At 43.4% G+C, this 16,983-nt stretch overlaps 1 long non-coding RNA gene across 2 annotated transcripts in view; it reads left to right on the plus strand.

Moving 5' to 3' along the window:
- The window catches only part of LOC147108813 (uncharacterized), a 37,558-nt gene extending 20,940 nt beyond the window's left edge, over positions 1-16,618 (plus strand). Inside the window, exon 3 of one of the 2 annotated variants that reach the window (XR_015080667.1) lies at positions 15,861-16,618. This is a non-coding gene — a long non-coding RNA (uncharacterized LOC147108813). Of the gene's footprint in view, positions 1-1,581; positions 2,098-15,860 lie in introns of those variants that run through there. The other variant, XR_015080666.1, reaches the window with a different exon arrangement.
- Positions 16,619-16,983: the final 365 nt, after the last annotated feature.

A 16,983-nucleotide genomic window follows, 5' to 3' on the forward strand; every position in this document is an offset into this window, starting at 1 on the left:
AGGAGTTCTCCTCCTGGCTCCAAAAAAATACTGTGCGTCCCTGCCAACCCGGGCTCGCCCCTCCCCCTTAGGCTTGGCCTCCCTTCCCTCCTCCCAGGACCTACCTGTGGGCCGACTCAGCATCAGAGCCATGTAGGATTCATCAGGCCCTGACTGGCGAGCTGCATCAGGTTGCCTGTTTGGAGCCCACAGCTCGGCGCTTCTATTCCAAATGAGGCCCAATGTTCAATGTGGCTCAGGCCTCAGGCTGACATGGACTGGCGTGCAGACCAATCGCCCCATCATCTTGCTGCCCATTTTGCGCGCAATTCAAACTTATCACCCCCCCTCCCCCCCATTTGTCCCAGAGCCAACTGGTCGTTTGTTAAAGTTGGTATACATGTATGCAATCAACTGAGTTAAGTCATTAAGAACTATTATACTATAAAAAGATAGAAGCAGAAAGAAAGATGGTCAGGCCGAGGGCTGAGAGCAAAGGATGGGAAAGGATTTGTGTGTAAATATATGGGAAAACAAGAAGTTATATACATCAATTATTTCCTCAGCATACTTTGCAATATTGTAAAGACTACCCTTGCCCACTCTGATCAGAACAGACTGCAACAATTATTTCATTTCCATGCGTCTGGTCCAAGACACACACACAAAAAAAATGACACAACACCTGATTACTGCCTCACATCCCCATGGTAACCATCTGGAATGGCAGCTGACTTTCCTGCAACAATATATGATTGTCCCTCCCCCTACCACCTGCTATTACCCCCATTGTTGCAACAATAAAGTGAACTGACGTCAATGACACACATTCCCTACAGATTTCCTTTGGACACAGGTTATAAATTCAATATTTTTAGAAGTTTCATATTTCCACAATATTAGATCCACAGTGCCCTGCCATTACATGTACAATAAGGGAGTCATGAAGCCTTACATTTCTTAAAGGGAAATTAGCGGAAAGGTTGGTAATCACATGCCACATTGTGACTTAGCTAAAACTGCTTTTATTCAATCACAGTTTGTCATGTATACGTTGCCGGCACCACTTAAATTCTGGGTAGGATTAAAGAATTGTGATTTTCGAGTGAACACTATAAAGGCTCAGGATAGAGGCCTATTCATGAGCTACAAGGCCTTCCTGTGTGATAGCTCAAAGAAGCTGTGGTGGAATCAGTGGTAATAGCCAATAAATGCAAACATTTGAAGCAACAAAAAAAAAACTCAATTATAAGCACACATGTCAATAATGTACTGACAACAATGGGGGTCATTTTGATTTTGGCCGATAGTGTAAAACGGGCGACAGTGAATTGGCAGCCCATTTTATATCTCTCCCAATTTTTATTTTCATTGGCTTCAATGGAAATGAAATCTGGGAGAGATGTACAACAGGCTGCCAATTTGTTATCGCCCGTTTTACACTATTGCCCAAAGTCAAAATGACCCCCATTGAGTGAGAAGCTTGTAGGGATGCTATCGTCCATCTTAGAACTCAACTTTGATAAATGCCAGAATGGTCACTGGTGCATTAAGTTTACAATAACCCACACCGTCTCATGTATTTACTGTCTACATCTACAGTGTTATCACATTATGATGCAGCAACTCGCCAAGGCTTCTTCGGCAGAACCTCCCAAACCCACGACCTCTTCCACCTAGATGGACAAGGGCAGCAGGCGCATGGGAACACCACCACCTCCCAGTCCCCCTCCAAGTCACGCACCATCCTGACTTGGAAGTATATCGCCATTCCTTCATCATCGCTGGGTCAAAATCCTGGAACTCCCTCCCTAACAGCACTGTGGGAGTACCTTCACCACACGGACTGCAGCGGTTCAAGAAGGCGGCTCACCACCACCACCTTTTCGAGGGCAATTAGGGATGGGCAATAAATGCTGGCCTTGCCAGCAATGCCCAGATCCCATGAACGAATAAAAAAATGTAAGTGAAGATGCAATTCAAGAAATCTATCATCTATTGTCCAATACTGTAACTCACTGTGTGAAGGAATGGTAGGAGGTGGGTTTATGTTCCCAAGACAGTGATTTCCCAATCAGATGAAAAGCATCACATGGAGACAAGAGCCATGGGACTGAAATTCAACTTTGGGTGGGGGTTGCAAAACAGGCAGTAGTGGATTTGCCGCCCGTTATAAACCTCGTCTGATTTTCCTTTGCATAAAATCAGAGTCAAAGTCAATTTTGCGGTCCACCCAAAGTTGAATTTCACCCTCTAGATTTTCTAATATGAGTGCAGTTTATGCCTGAATGGTTAGATACAGATTTTGAGAGCTACCTCAGAGTGCTGGTTTGATACCTGCATCTTGGCAATCAGAGTGCATTGCTGTTGACATGCCTTCATTCATGCACTGAAAGCATAACGCTCTGTGATTGGGTTGCTTTCAAGGAAGCATCCAACATTACAGTTAAATCAGGCATTCATATATCTTAGTGGTTCCACTGGATCTGCTTTGCCAGATTCCTTTTGGAATGGGAACCTCTTCCTGCTCTAGTCATCTGCATAAGTAAGGCATGTTCACTGCTGTCTGCAGATGTGGGTGTGTGGGTACTGGCAATTGGGTACAGAGCTTCTCTTGTGTAGCCTGACCTGCCTAGCATCGTCCATTCATCCTCCTTCTTCCCCAAAAAATCTCAGATAAGGGACTTCCTATAAGGAAATCCATTAGTGGCAATATTGTTGCTGAAAGGGGAATGTCAAAAGAATTAGCACAACGGCTTCTGAGAACCTAGATGCTAGCAGAAGAAAAACATAAAAGAAGCAGTCAAGAAAAGTGGCTAAAGTACACTTAATTGAACATTTGATTGTCCTTTAAATAAACTTCTGCATACCTACCATTGGTTGGCAATCTTGGACACCTAGATCACATGGGCATAATTAAGAATGAATATCCTACACGTTAGAGCACTGGAGAATGGTATACAAGACATTCTACTCCTAAATGATTTTTTAAAGTGAAGCTCTGGCCTGTTTTAGGCAGGTGTTTACTGTGCACATTTCCACTGCCCAGGAAATGCATATGATGCACAAGGTGGGCGGTAATCCAGGGTAATAGATCTTCACTCCATTTTTTGATTGGATCCACCCCTGTAAATTGGGTAAATTTGGATTGAGTAAACACCTTAGTTTTCCCATAGCAAGAAGGGCAAGCCCGTCTGGGAAAGTGCATTTGGACATCTTCCAGTCACTAACTCAGGCGAGGTATAGGCAGAGGCCATAGACCAAGTAATATACCTGAAATCTGATTTGGTCAGCAACTTAAAGAGGGATGGGGTAGAAAGAACTTTTAAAGAGGGGTGGGGTGGGGAATGTAACAAAAACTTGATAACCTAATAACAACAAGAACAATTAACACTTACATAGCACCTTTAACATAGCAAAAAAATCTAAAAGTGCTTCACAAGGAAAAGACTTGCATTTATATAGCACCTTTCACGACCACCGGACGTCCCAAAGCACTTTACAGCCAATTAAGTACTTTTTGAAGAGTAGTTACTATGGTAATGTAGGAAACACGGCAGCCAATTTGCACACAGCAAGCTCCCACAAACAGCAATGTGTTAATGACCAGATAATCTGTTTTAGTGATGTTGATTGAGAGATAAATATTGGCCAGGACACCAGGGATAACTCCCCTGCTCTTCTTCGAAATAGTGCCATAGGATCTTTTACATCCACCTGAGAGACGGGGCCTCGGTTTAACAGCTCATCCAAAAGACGGCACCTGTGCCACTGCAGCACTCCCTCAGTACTGCACTGCACTGCAGTGTCAGCCTAGATTTTTGTGTTGAAGTCTCGGGAGTGGGACTATAAACCCACAACCTTCTAACTCAGAGGTGAGAGTGCTACCAACTGAGCCACAGCTGACACTGTCTAAAGGGGAAGATCATACATTGAGCAGGAAATGGGAGAAGGTTAGGGGAAGTAATGAAAAGTGTAGTTGAAGAGGTAGGTTTTGAGGAGACCCTGAAGGTGGGTAGAGGTATAGGAATCATTTTTGACTGCATGGAATGTGATGGCCAAATGGAGGGAGGAAGAGTCATTGTAATCCACACTCAAAGGAGCTTGGGGTATGAGCTGGACATAGCACTGGACAAAGTTGCAGAGTTAGGGTGGAATGGGGCCAGGGAAGGACTTGTAAACAAGGGTTAGGATTTTGCAATCAATGCACCATGGACAGGTACAGGAAACTCTCGATTTACCAGCACCTAAATAACCAGAAATCTCTGTTAACCAGCAAAATTCAGGAGTAGGTTCAGGTAAGTTTTACTTCATATTAGTGGCAGTTCCTGGATCTGTGGCTGTGTAACTGGGGTTCCTGCACTTGTTGCTAAGCAACAGGGATGCTTGGTCTGTGGCCGGAGTTCCTGCACATGTTGCTAAGCAACAGGGAAGCCTGGATTTGTTGCTGTGTATGGAGCTCTCGTACCTTTTAACTATACCTCTCTGTAATCCAAACTTTTTGATAAACCGGCACCACGTCGGTCCCGTTGGTGCCGGATAATAAAGAGTTTCCTGTTGTATGAAATAGGATGTAGGAAGTAAAGTTCTGAAGAAGCTACAATTTATATAGAGTGGAAAATCATCTAGGATGGCTTTGGAAAAGTTGGGCCTATAGGTAACAAAGATCCAGATGAGGGTTTCAACAACACATGCACAAATTGGACTGAGTAGCCTCAGTCTCAAGGCCCAGAGCCCAGGGGTGAAGTAGGGACGGAAGTGAGCAATGTTTTTGAGGTGGAAATAAGTAGTCTTGGTGATGGACTGGATGTGGGATTTGAAGCTCCACAAGGGGTATACATCCTAGAATTAACTCTACTGAGAATGGCTATCGCTGTACTAAATAGAACAGGGACATGGATCCTTGCACCGACTTGAGGAGGATGCAGAGATTGTAGAGTCACAGAGAGAATGCAGAAAGGTAAATCTTTGCAACTGTCTCATGAACTATTTGGAATTTAGTAAATGGAGGATGAATGGTGAACAGCTGCAGGACACAACTTGTATCCCAGGAATGGCCTGACTGGATACCTTACAACCACCAAGATCAAGAATGAGTTATGGGCGGCAATGAGACAGGAATGCAGCTTTCATCGTATAGATGGTTTATACCACATTTTAGGTACACAACTAAAAATAATCAAAGTTAAATATGAATTTCAATTATAAAGGGGAACTCATTTTTTGTGCAGATTCCAGAGTGCTTTAAGAACATAAGACATTAGAAATAGGAGCAGGAGTAGGCCATTTGGCCCTTTGAGCCTGCTTCGCCATTCAGTAAGATCATGGCTAATCTTCTACCTCATCTCCACTTTCCTGAACTACCCCCAAATCCCTTGATTTCCTTAATATTCAAAAATCTATCGATTTCTGTCTTGAATATACTCAACGACTGAGCCGCCACAGCCCTCTGGGGTAAAGAATTCCAAAGATTCACCACCCTTTGAGTGAAGAAATTCCTCCTCATCTCAGTCCTAAATGGCCGACCCCTTATTCTGAGACTGTGACCCCCTGGTTCTAGACTCCCCAGCCAGGAGAAACATCCTCCCTGCATCTACTCTGTCAAGCCCTGTAACCTTTGGGTTAATTCACCCTGGAAACTTTTTTTTTGGGGGGTAACTTGGAAGTTGCATTGGAGAGGCCTCCTGGATCTAGGGGGGGAGGGGGTGGAAGATTTTCCCAAGCTCACCAGCGGAATTTCTTGCAAAAGGTGCAAATGGGGTAGAATCATGGCAGAATTGGGTTCCAACCCATTTTCTAGTCCCCTGGCCGAGATTCACCACACTTCCGCCTTGGCCCCCCAATTGGAATTTTGTTGCTTGAGACTTTAAGGTGAGGTCATGTTTGCATGTTACAGTAGTTCAGGTGGACATTAGTCCTTTGGCCCCATTCAAAGATGAGCAGGGAGTTCACTTGGTGCCCTTGCCAACATTCCTCCTTCGACCAACACCACCAAAAAACAGAAACAAAAAGAGGAAATGCTGGACACATGCAGCGGTATCTGTGGAGAGATCAGGCAAGTTAATGTTTCAGGTGAAAACCTAAATACAGATTACCTGATAGTTTATCTCAGTGCTTTTTTGTGGGATCTTGCTGTGTGCAAAATGGCTGCCGCCACTGACCTAACAATAGCCACTACTTCAAAGTAACCATTGTGTGTGAAGTGCTTTCTGAGAAATGAGATAATTGAGAGATGAGATAATGTGCTGTATAAATAAAAAACATTTAATTAAAAAAAAAGATTTAATTACTGGGAATAAGTAATATTCTCTCCCCAAAACAAGTTTGAGTTTTGCCGATACTAAAATCAACAGGTGTGCCAGTAACTGGCCCTGAAAAGAAACTTTATCCATTGCAGACAGGTTCTTTTTATACCTGTGCCCAGCAGGTACCCATTAATATGTTGTATTTTACAGCACCCCTCCCTCCTCAATCTACTTAACTATTCGTGTATAAATCTCACTGTGAAACCTGAGATCTGTGGGAGTGCCAGTCTCTGCAGTGTCTCAAACCCGTGACCAGGGAGGTGTTCACTGAATACTACACCAACTTATCTGGAGACGGATTCGCTGCCATTGGCTTTTAAATGATGGAATCTGTAAATCTCCCCAGCCATTATTAACTGAAGCTACAACCAAATGCTTGAAAGTTTTTTTTTGAAATGTAGACTTCTTTTACACATTCTCAGTCTCCCTTCTTTCTTCACTCCTCTTCATAATAGTTCACCTCCATTCTTGCCCACGCAGCAAGGTGAACAACAAATGGACAGCAGGCTTCTTTGTGGTTCCCCTGCAAATATCCCAGTTGGTCGGCTTTAGATTTGAGGTTTTCCTCTCCGCTAAATGGCCTGGCACATTTGGGGATAGGTAGTGGTTTCAGGGCGATGTTCATAAACCCCTTATGTCACCCACACCCTTTTTGTTTGTTTTTTTAAACTAGCTTCTGGAGGTAAAGAATAAGCTTGCCATATAGCTAAGCTGATTTCTGAAGAGAATGCAACACACAATCAGTCTGTCAAATTAAATATCTGCTCTCTCAAGCATTCTTCCTGATGGGATACTGGAGCGACATCAATAAATGCGGGTAGATGGATGGGTTCAGGGGAAAATTATTCAGCAGCCAGGGGTTTTGTTAAAAAAAAACAGGCTGTGGGAGAGACAAGACGATAAGTAAATTGAATTAATAAAGAGCATTCTCCTTTAATGGTTTCAGCCCATGTATAAAGACCATTGGTTAGATTTCGATATCAAATAATAAATAAGGCACAATTTTTTAGCCTGATACTTTACGTTCCTCCATGTTCTGTTTTGAATTATAAATTAGGTTAAATCATTTTTATCTCCTGATACCTGCTTACGTTAACATGTGATGAATGTTGCACCTTAAGAAAAAAAAAATGTGTGCACATTATCAAATAAATGTTTGCTTCTTGTAAATTTTGTCCCATTTGAGATAATTTGGAGTCAGGTGGCCTGATTCGTTTAACAAAAATAGCATTGTGTTTTCTGTTTCTTTTCGTGTGAGCGCAAAGCTCTATATTGTCAGTAATGCCCCAAGCTTTTACCAATCGGCATATCCCAAGGCTCTGGCGTCAGTGATTAATGTTCCGTGTTGTTTCAGTGCATCTTATCCGTGAGGTTGCCATCATACTTCAGCAGCTGTTTATCTGAGGCGTCCATTTAGCAAATCTATGGGGAACCTATCAGTGCAGAGTTGGCCATTTCCCTGTTACGTCTTGGGTGGGAGGGAGTGGGGGGAGCGAAGGGCTGGGTCTGTGGTTCCCTGGCATTCTACTGCACAGTTCCCTGCCAACCTATCACTGAACATCAATTATTCTTTCCTATTTTAAACTACCTGAATTTTGCAGCGAGGTCTGGACTGCAAATTGTAAATTTATTTGACTGGTTCTCCCTAGAGGGCGTGTTTGTAAAAGGGGACAGGACAGAGTGCAGTGCTGTCAACATTAAGGAAATGCTAAGATCGACATTTATGATCAGAAAGAATGACACAGATTGCAAACCTATTTAAAGAGATGGAGCAATGTTTATTTTCAAGAGTGACATATGTCAAAATAGGTTACAGTTTTAAACTAAAATGAGTGATTGCGACTCCTAATGAGGGACATGCCATGACTAAAAATGACCGACTTTCTTGGAGTATGCATGAAAGGGGACAGTATGGCCAACTGTCAATCTGGATTCCGCTCTGGTGAAGCAGGTCATGTATAGGGAAAAAAGAAAAAAGAAAGGACTTGCATTTATATAGCACCTTTCATGGTCTCTGAGTCAGAAGGTTGTGGGTTTAAGTCCCACTCCAGGGACTTGAGCACATAAAGCTAGGCTGACACTCCAGTGCAGTGCTGAGGGAGTGCTGCACTGTCGGAGATGCTGTCTTTCAGATGAGACGTTAAACCAAGGCCCTGTCTGCCCTCTCAGGTGGACGTAAAAGATCCCATGGCACTATTTCGAAGAAGAGCAGGGGAGTTACCCCCGGTGTCCTGGCCAATATTTATCCCTCAACCAACATAACAAAAACAGATTATTTGGTCATTATCACATTGCTGTTTGTGGGACCTTGCTGTGCGCAAATTGGCTGCCGCGTTTCCCACATTACAAAAGTGACTACACTTCAAAAGTACTTCATTGGCTGTAAAGCACTTTGAGATGTCCGGTGGTCGTGAAAGGCGCTATAGAAATGCAAGTCTTTCTTTTCTTTCTCAGGACATCCCAAAGCGCTTTACAGCCAATGAAATGGGGTACGGTAGCATAGTGGTTATGTTACTGGACTAGTAATCCAGTAGGCCTGGACTAATGATCTGAAATATGAGTTCAAATCACCATGACAACTGGGGAATTTAAATTCAGCTAATTAAATAAATCTGGAATAAAAAGCTAGTATCAGTAATGGTGACCATGAAACTACCAGATTGTTGTAAAAACCCATCTGGTTCACTAATGCCCTTTAGGGAAGGAAATCTGTCGTCCTTACCCGGTCTGGCCTATGTGTGACTCCAGACCCACAGCAATGTGGTTGATTTTTAACTGCCCTCTGAAATGGCCTAGCGAGCCACTCAGTTGTACCAAACCACTACAAAGAACACACCGTCTGCAGCAGTTCAAGAAGGCGGCTCACCACCACCTTCTCAAGGGCAATTAGGGATGGGCAATAAATGGGGGCCTTGCCAGCGATGCCCACATCCCGTGTGTGAATAAAAAAAAGTACTTTTGAAGTGTAGTCTCTGTTGTAGATAGACAGCGGCTGGCCAGTTCTCCCTCTGGTGGGGTAGTTTTCCACCTAGTGATCTGGCTGAGAAATAATCCAGCTACCCACCAATATCTGGTAATTTAAACTAAATAAAAAGGAAAGACTTGCATTTCTATAGCGCCTGTCACAAACTCAGTACGTCCCAAAGCGTTTTACAGCAAATTAAGTCTTTGGAAGTGTAATCACTATTGTAATATAGGAAAACTATATTAATGACTAATTAATCAGCAATAATCATAGTACATTCTTCCACTATTAAGCCTATGATGAAGATGATCTGGAAATTAAACTGAAGCAAAACGAATCCGTGGACTATCCCCTGACTCCCCGTGGCTGTTTCAAGTTATTGCATATAAAAAAGATCCATTTCTGTTTCAATTCCTCAAAAGCTGCCTGTGACACGGGGTTTTTAATGCAGCATGTTCAGCTGTTGATGGGTTACCAGTCAGGAAGGTCAGGGCGCTCAGACCTGTATTACAAGGTATCAGTTACAGCTCAAGCCTTTCAGCTCCACAATGGCCTCCAGACCAGCTCCCATTTCCACGGGCAATGTTGATTTTTTTTTTAAGCTGCTAAGCAACCTCTTCGTTTCACTGCTGTGCCCAGTATTACTGCTAGCCTAAACGTGGCTTTGTCAAGCATAAACTGAACCCAACTTTATGGCCTGTTCTATGATTTACTCTATATACATATTGTAGGATTTCATTTTATTATCTTAAAGAAGCATTGCCACTTTTAAAGTCTCAGCAATCATGCAAGAGCCTACTAAGTCAGTACAAAAGCAAAACTCAAATATGAATTTGAAATGGGACAAATTTTTCAGAAAAAAATCTGCTTTGCTCCTTTTGTTTTCTCAATTGTATGGCTACTGGGTAAACAACTGACAGTTGGGCAGTTCTCCAGTACACTGCTTCTGTGCAGCTGCAATGATCCTTTGGAATGTGAACTAAAGATTTGTATTTCTCCATTTTACAGGGCCCAGGCAGCAGAAAAGTGACTGCAAAGTACTGACTAGCATAAGAGGGCAAGCAGCGAGTGAGTGACACCAGGAAAGCAAATAGAGTGGAGTGATTGGCATAAGGAAGCCAGTTGTTAGTCAGGAAAATAGAACAGAGTGCACGGCATTAAAGAGACAGTCATACAGGAGGATTTAGCATTGTCGTTACTGGGGGTGGGATTGCCAGAAACCTTTTTTTAGGTTCTAGTTTTACGGGTAGCTTTATGCCACTTTTATTTTTCTGCAGAGCTGGAAGGTTATTCAAATGATGCTGTTGGGTCCGCAGGCATCAAGACCCACCTAAAGAGATTTAAAAAAAGAAAGACTTGCCTTTGTATAGCGCCTTTCACAACCTCAGGACGTCCCAAAGTGCTTTACAGGCAATGAACTACTTTTTGAAGTGTAGTCACTGCTGTAATGTCGGAATTAGGCACAGCAAGGTCCCACAAACAGCAATGTGATGATGCCCAGATAATCTGTTTCAGTGATGTTGGTTGAGGGATAAAAATATTGGCCAGGTTAGCGGGAGAACTCCTATGCGCTTCTCTCTGATAGGGCAGATGGGGCCTGGATTTATGTCTCATCTGAAAGATGGCACCTCCAACAGTGCAGCACTCCCTCAGTACTGCGTTGAAGTATCAGCCTAGATTATGGGTTTTGTCTATGAGTCTGGAACGTTACACCTTGCAGCATTATAAGTGTTCCCACCAAAGAGGGAGGCCACCATCTTTACTGGCCACTGATTCAGCCCCATTTGCATAAGCCAGCAATGTGTTTCTTCACTCACTCACCTTCCCTAGCATGTGGAGAAGGCCCAGAGGCCAGAAAATAAAGTCACAAAATGATGTTGCTAATAGTTTATTGATATTGCACAATCAGTACAGAAATTTAGCACTATTGTTACGAAGGGCTTTAGCACCAACTTATCATTATGATTTATTTTAATTACTTAACTTGTCCAAGTGGCCTAATTAGCTTTGCCTGTGTCCTTTGTCCTTTTAGAAAATCCCCTTTAGTTTTTCCCCCCTAACGATGCTGTTCCTTTGCGGCATATCTTTAGACTAGACCAAAATAAGGCTGGAAAATGATTTTATTTTTCTCCTGAATCTCAGTCCTTTGTGACAATTGACACAACGCAACAATGTTATTTGTTGTGCGTGAATCATTTATGAAGCAAACCTACACAATGATACTTTTAACAGATTTACATGGAACTGATCATCTGTAACAAACATGTCCCACATCCTGGTGGAGAAGGTCAGTTATTTTGTGTTACTACACGTTTGAGCAGGTCATGCTAATTAAGTGCTGACAGTGGGGGGTTTTGCGCCAGTGTTGAATGCTTGCACAGATGAAAGCACTTTCTAACCATCATTAGCAGCACCAAGAATGCTGGCCCTGATGACACTGTTGAGGGAGCAAAAGGCTTTGGTGAAGGGAGGTTCAGACCCATTCCCCCCTCTATGGGGGGATTGTCAGGCCCCGTGCGCCTGTTATGGAAACGTGACCCGGGTCATTGAGAGACGAAAGAGAATCTTAGGTTAAGTGCAAATCCGTTAGATATTAAAAAAAAAAAATTTCAGTCTGTTTCCTTCAGACCCGAACATTTTGATCTCTAGAAAATTGGGAGTTGAATCACTTAATTTGAAAGTTTATTGACTTACAGATGGAAATCATTCAGAAACCAGAAAAACAAAAATCAAACGCTGGATTTCTGAGATGTAAAACCCCCCCCCAGAAAACACTGGAAATGCACATCAGGTCAGACAGTGTCTGAAAGAAAGAGGTGGGTTAAAGTTTAAATTGGGACCCTGCATCCAAACTCGCCGAAAGGGACCCAGCCAAAATGTTAAATTATCTTACAGATATTGACTGTGCAATTCCAGCACTTTCTGCTTTTGTTTCAAACTATTCTGACACTATTTTCATTTAAATGAGCAATTTTAACCCTCCCCCAATCCCGTCTCATGTCCGACTCCCCACGAGGGCGGGGGGGGGAGGTTTAACATAGAGGCAGAGTTCTGCCCGCCATCTTTACACCGCACTGACATGACTGGCATCTTAACTCCGGGTTTTGGGAGGCATGTGAGGCTCTCGCCTTAGGCAGGCGAAGGTCTCATTACAATGCAACGGTCGTATCCCAATGGCATCAATCAGACCTCGAGGCTATTTTCAATTGGTGTTGCGAGGTCAGCGCCTGGTGCCGGTGTCACCAGGGAAACCCTGCCTGAAGGAGCACCGAGCCCAGGAGAAGACTGAGAAGTTGAGACATTCTTTTAAACAATACCTATTTTCTTATGGGCCAGGAGGAGCCGGAGTGGCTCCTACTCCTGCTCCACCCCAACCACGAAGCTGACTGCCAGGGTCCATTCCCAGTGGTCCCCATCCGCGGCCTCCTGCTGTGCCCACCCAACTCCCACCCATCGGCCTGGCGTTATTGATGCCGGGTTCGAGCGGGCATCAGGCCCGGTCTATTTAAATGATGCCCTAGAGTTAAAGTGAATCAGGCCCTCCACATCAGTGAGCTGGGGTGAGCTTGACATTTGCCTCACCGGCCCCACGATCACCCTTCGTCCCCAGTTAAAATCAAAGCTTAAATGTGTACATAATGTAGCATTTACTCTGAAATTTTAATAATGTTTTGTATAAGACTGAGGTAATAGTGGGCCATTATGAAGCACTAACACAGGCCCGTTCCTAGGGAAGAATATTTGGAACATTTTGGACTTTGTATTCAGATATGGATTTGAGTTCCACAGTCTCACACTTCTGATAATTTCAAAGTTTGCCTTGATCTTTCACAGTAATCTCCTCCTGCAGATCAGTGTAACAGCCAGAATTACAGTGCTGGGATGTGCCCACCCGCTGGCCCACCGCCGAGCCTGTCGAGGTTCATGAGGTCAGGGGTTTGGGCCAGTGGAAATGGGCCTGTAGTGGTGTGGAGGCACTTCTGTAGTGCCCCCCACCCATCCCAAAAACGCTGGCAGTAGATGGCCAGCTGTGTGCCAGCTCCCCCTCCTGAAGAACAATCTGTCTGTCCTGCGCAGCCCCTTTACAAAAGGAGCCACTTCAAACCCCTCCCCCTTCAAAAATGTTCTGGGTTCTTGATCTGAGGGGTTCCAGGCCCCGAGCAGATCCCACTTTCACCCCAGTATGCTTGGTGAGATTTTTTTTTTATTCGTTCACAGGGCTTGGGCATCGCTGGCAAGGCTAGCATTTATTGCCCATCAGTGGCTTGCTAGGCCATTTCAGAGGGTAGTTAAGAGTCAACCACATTGCTGTGGGTCTGGAGTCACATATAGGCCAAACCAGGTAAGGACAGTAGATTTCCTTCCCTAAAGAACATGAGTGAACCAGATTTTTTTTAAATAATAATCTGATAGTTTCATGGTCACCATTAGTGATACTAGCTTTGTATTCCAGAATTATTTAATTAACTGAATTTAAATTCCCCAGCTGCTGTGGTGGGATTTGAGTTACTTGTCACTGGATTATTAGCCCAGGCCTCTGGATTAACTAGTCTAGTAACATTACCACTATGTTACCATTCCCTGATTAGGCATACATGTGCAGATCGTGCACTGGGTCCTAAATGAAGGCATAGGAATGAGAATCCCTGAGTTTGGAAGTTCCTGACCCTGGCTCCACCCTCCTTACATCTATGGCCTTGTAGGAGGCTCTGCTCCCATAAGGACAGAGCTTGGGATTGGTCCAGTTTCAAGCAGAGGAGAAACATCCAGGAGGCCAAAGAACCCATAATTAGCCTTGCAAATCCAAAGTGCCCACTCCAATCCTTGCTGGACCTACTCCATGGAGAGCAAGGGTTTCACTTATAGACACAAGCCAGCTCAGCTCTTGTTACTAGCTGCAAGACTACGTATCTCCTCCCGCCCCCTCCATGGTGAAATGCATGACCTCCCCCGTCCAAAAGCAAACATATAGCTGAAACAACAACAACTTGTATTTATATATCCCAGTCTGTTGTTTGGCCTCTGCTTGGAACTGGAGCAATTCCAATTCCAATATGTCCTGGGCTGTTCTTGGAGGCTCACTCAGCATAAACCGCCTGCCCAACACCCAAACCATCTCCCAGGAAGAGAAAGCAAACTAGCAATAGTGATCCGCCCATAGGCAGGCAAAGACAGCAATCCTAACTGCTAGCAGATAGAATTCACCCCGTCCCCTATTCTTGACCCATCTGAACCCCTGAGGTCAAGAACAGATTGCCACAACCCTTAAACCTGCATTGCTCCTATTACAACCATAACCATTCCAAGAAATCTTTAGGTACCGATACATTCTTTCCACAAGCACTGTGTAATCATAATCTAAAATGGTTCCATAATATATATGTGTGAATGTAAATGCTTAAGAATTCAATTCAAAAAAGCTAAAAATAAATTGAGGAGGAAAAGACAAGGTAATATTTTAGATGAGAACCTTCATCAGTTCTGTCTCTCTGTTAGCTTTCCCTTTCAGATGCTGACTGTGTACTTCTCGCATGTTCCGTTTTTATTTCGGACATCTAACATTTGTGGTATTTCTGTTTATCTCCACACAATGGGGAGGTACTAGTCCCAGTGCAGATGGTGGTGCGAGGAATATTAGTGGACAAGGCAAGCTACTGAATGGGGCGTTAGACCCTGGAATGGTCTTTATTAGATGCATTACCACTCTGCTGGGAAGCATTAGCATTGAGATGGGAATTCATCAGAAAGTAGAGCTGGTAGGGAGAACGCAGAGTAGATGTCCTACTTATAGCTGAGATACCGATCCACAATGACGTGTCTCCGTCTCCACTGCAAGAGCTGAAACTGGAACTCCACCGAGGCTGGACATGCGGTCTGCTTCTCTTTATGGGAGATGTGAGAAGTCACACAACACCAGGTTATAGTTCAACAGCTTTATTTGAAATCACAAGATTTCGGAGCGTTGCTCCTTAGGCCGAAAGCTTGTGATTTCAAATAAAGCTGTTGGACTATAACCTGGTGTGTGACTTCTCAAATTTGTCCACCCTAGTCCAACACCGGCATCTCCAACAATCTTTATGGGAGGGCTAAGAACAGGCAGGTTGTTCTCCACAATTCATGATTGATTGTTTAAGGGCGTGTTTATATTTTAAGTTTCAAAATGACTCCTGGATGAAATAAATGCAAATTTCGGTGCATTTTCTTTTTCCTTGGCAGATTCGGTGAAATTCCATCTCCTATAATTGAACCGAACAAGAAGCAGACCGAGTTTCGACAACTGTGCACGTATCACTCAAACAACACAAGTGACATTTAAAAAAAAATAAAAATGCCCACAGTCAGAAGCAAGAGCGTTTGTACAAACTGCAGGAGCTGATTAAAGGGTTAATCTTCCGCAACGTATATCCATCAACTGGCTTTTAACACGCCAGAGTGAGTTTATAAACAAAAGCTCATGTTTGAAAAAGTACAAAGAAAATAAAACGCGATAACCGAGCTGCAGGAAACAGTATATGTGTTTTGTTCAAGAAGCTTTGCGTGCAGGTTGTTTATTTAACTACTTTCTAAGTGTTTGTGTACTTTTCCATTTTTTTTTGCTTTTACTATTGCAGGTAAAGTTAATTATTCTACTGGGAATAAGAACATATGGTGAACACAGGACTGGAATTAAAGGCTTGTAAAGACGGAGAGACACAAAAAAGCTCGAAGACTGCAGCTGTCTCCCACACATTGCTATCAGGAGCACCACAATAAAAGGATTTGGGCTTAAAGCATGAGTGTGGTGATCAGTTAATGACATTTAGGTGAATGATCAATATTCACAGTTTCGTTTCTTTCTTTCTGATCTAAACATTTTAGAGAGTACATTCTCCTTCAGGTGAAGATTGGTTTCTTTACATCATTGCTTTGGCATTCGAACAAGTTTTAATCAAAATGGTGGCTAGCCACCATTTTCCTGTCATTGAGTTTGTGAGACATTAATTTGAGAGAGAAAGCAAATAAAAACCCTGCCCAATCACAGCTCACCTGAAATAAAGCTGCTTCAGACTTCACGATGACATAACCTGCAATTTAATCCCTGTAAATGGCAACATTATTGTTGAACCAGTTGTGCAATGCTTAGGAGACAGGAAAACCTTTCCATTATGGCCACTCGCCAAATTCCCAAAGCGGGGTTCATGCGGATGTCACGCTGGAGTACGACAGTGAAGGAACAATCTTTGTGGTGCTGAAGGGCAGCCCACAACTATTCTGCACCAGCCGCGAGTCTGTATCTGGACCAGGTGAACTCGAGGTCATGAACAATGAGTCCTGTAAAAAGTTTCATATAACATGAAAAGAGAGGACCGAGGTAAACCGACAATGTTACGATGAGAAATAACAACAGAAAATGCTGGAAAAACTCAGCAAGTCAGGCAACATCCGTGGAGAGAAATTTGAGTTGACGTTTCGGGTTTGACCCTTCTTCAAAACTGGAGAGAAAAGGAACTAGATCGAAGGCAGGGCTGCGATCGGACAAAAGAATTAAAGAACCAAAAGAAGTAAAAGAGATTAGAAGCTAGACGAGATGGTAATAGGCCTGACTTGCTGAGTTTTTCCAGCATTTTCTGTTGTTATTTCGGATTTCCAACATCTGCAGTATTTTGCTATCGTACTAATGTTACGATGAGGACGCCATGCAAATCATATCGACACGATGTGAAATTGACGAGTTCTTTAAAAAATGTGAATGGA

Source organism: Somniosus microcephalus, chromosome 13 (assembly GCF_052327205.1).
Source record: "Somniosus microcephalus isolate GS21.2 chromosome 13, FLI_Smic_1.0, whole genome shotgun sequence".
Taxonomy (NCBI): domain Eukaryota; kingdom Metazoa; phylum Chordata; class Chondrichthyes; order Squaliformes; family Somniosidae; genus Somniosus; species Somniosus microcephalus.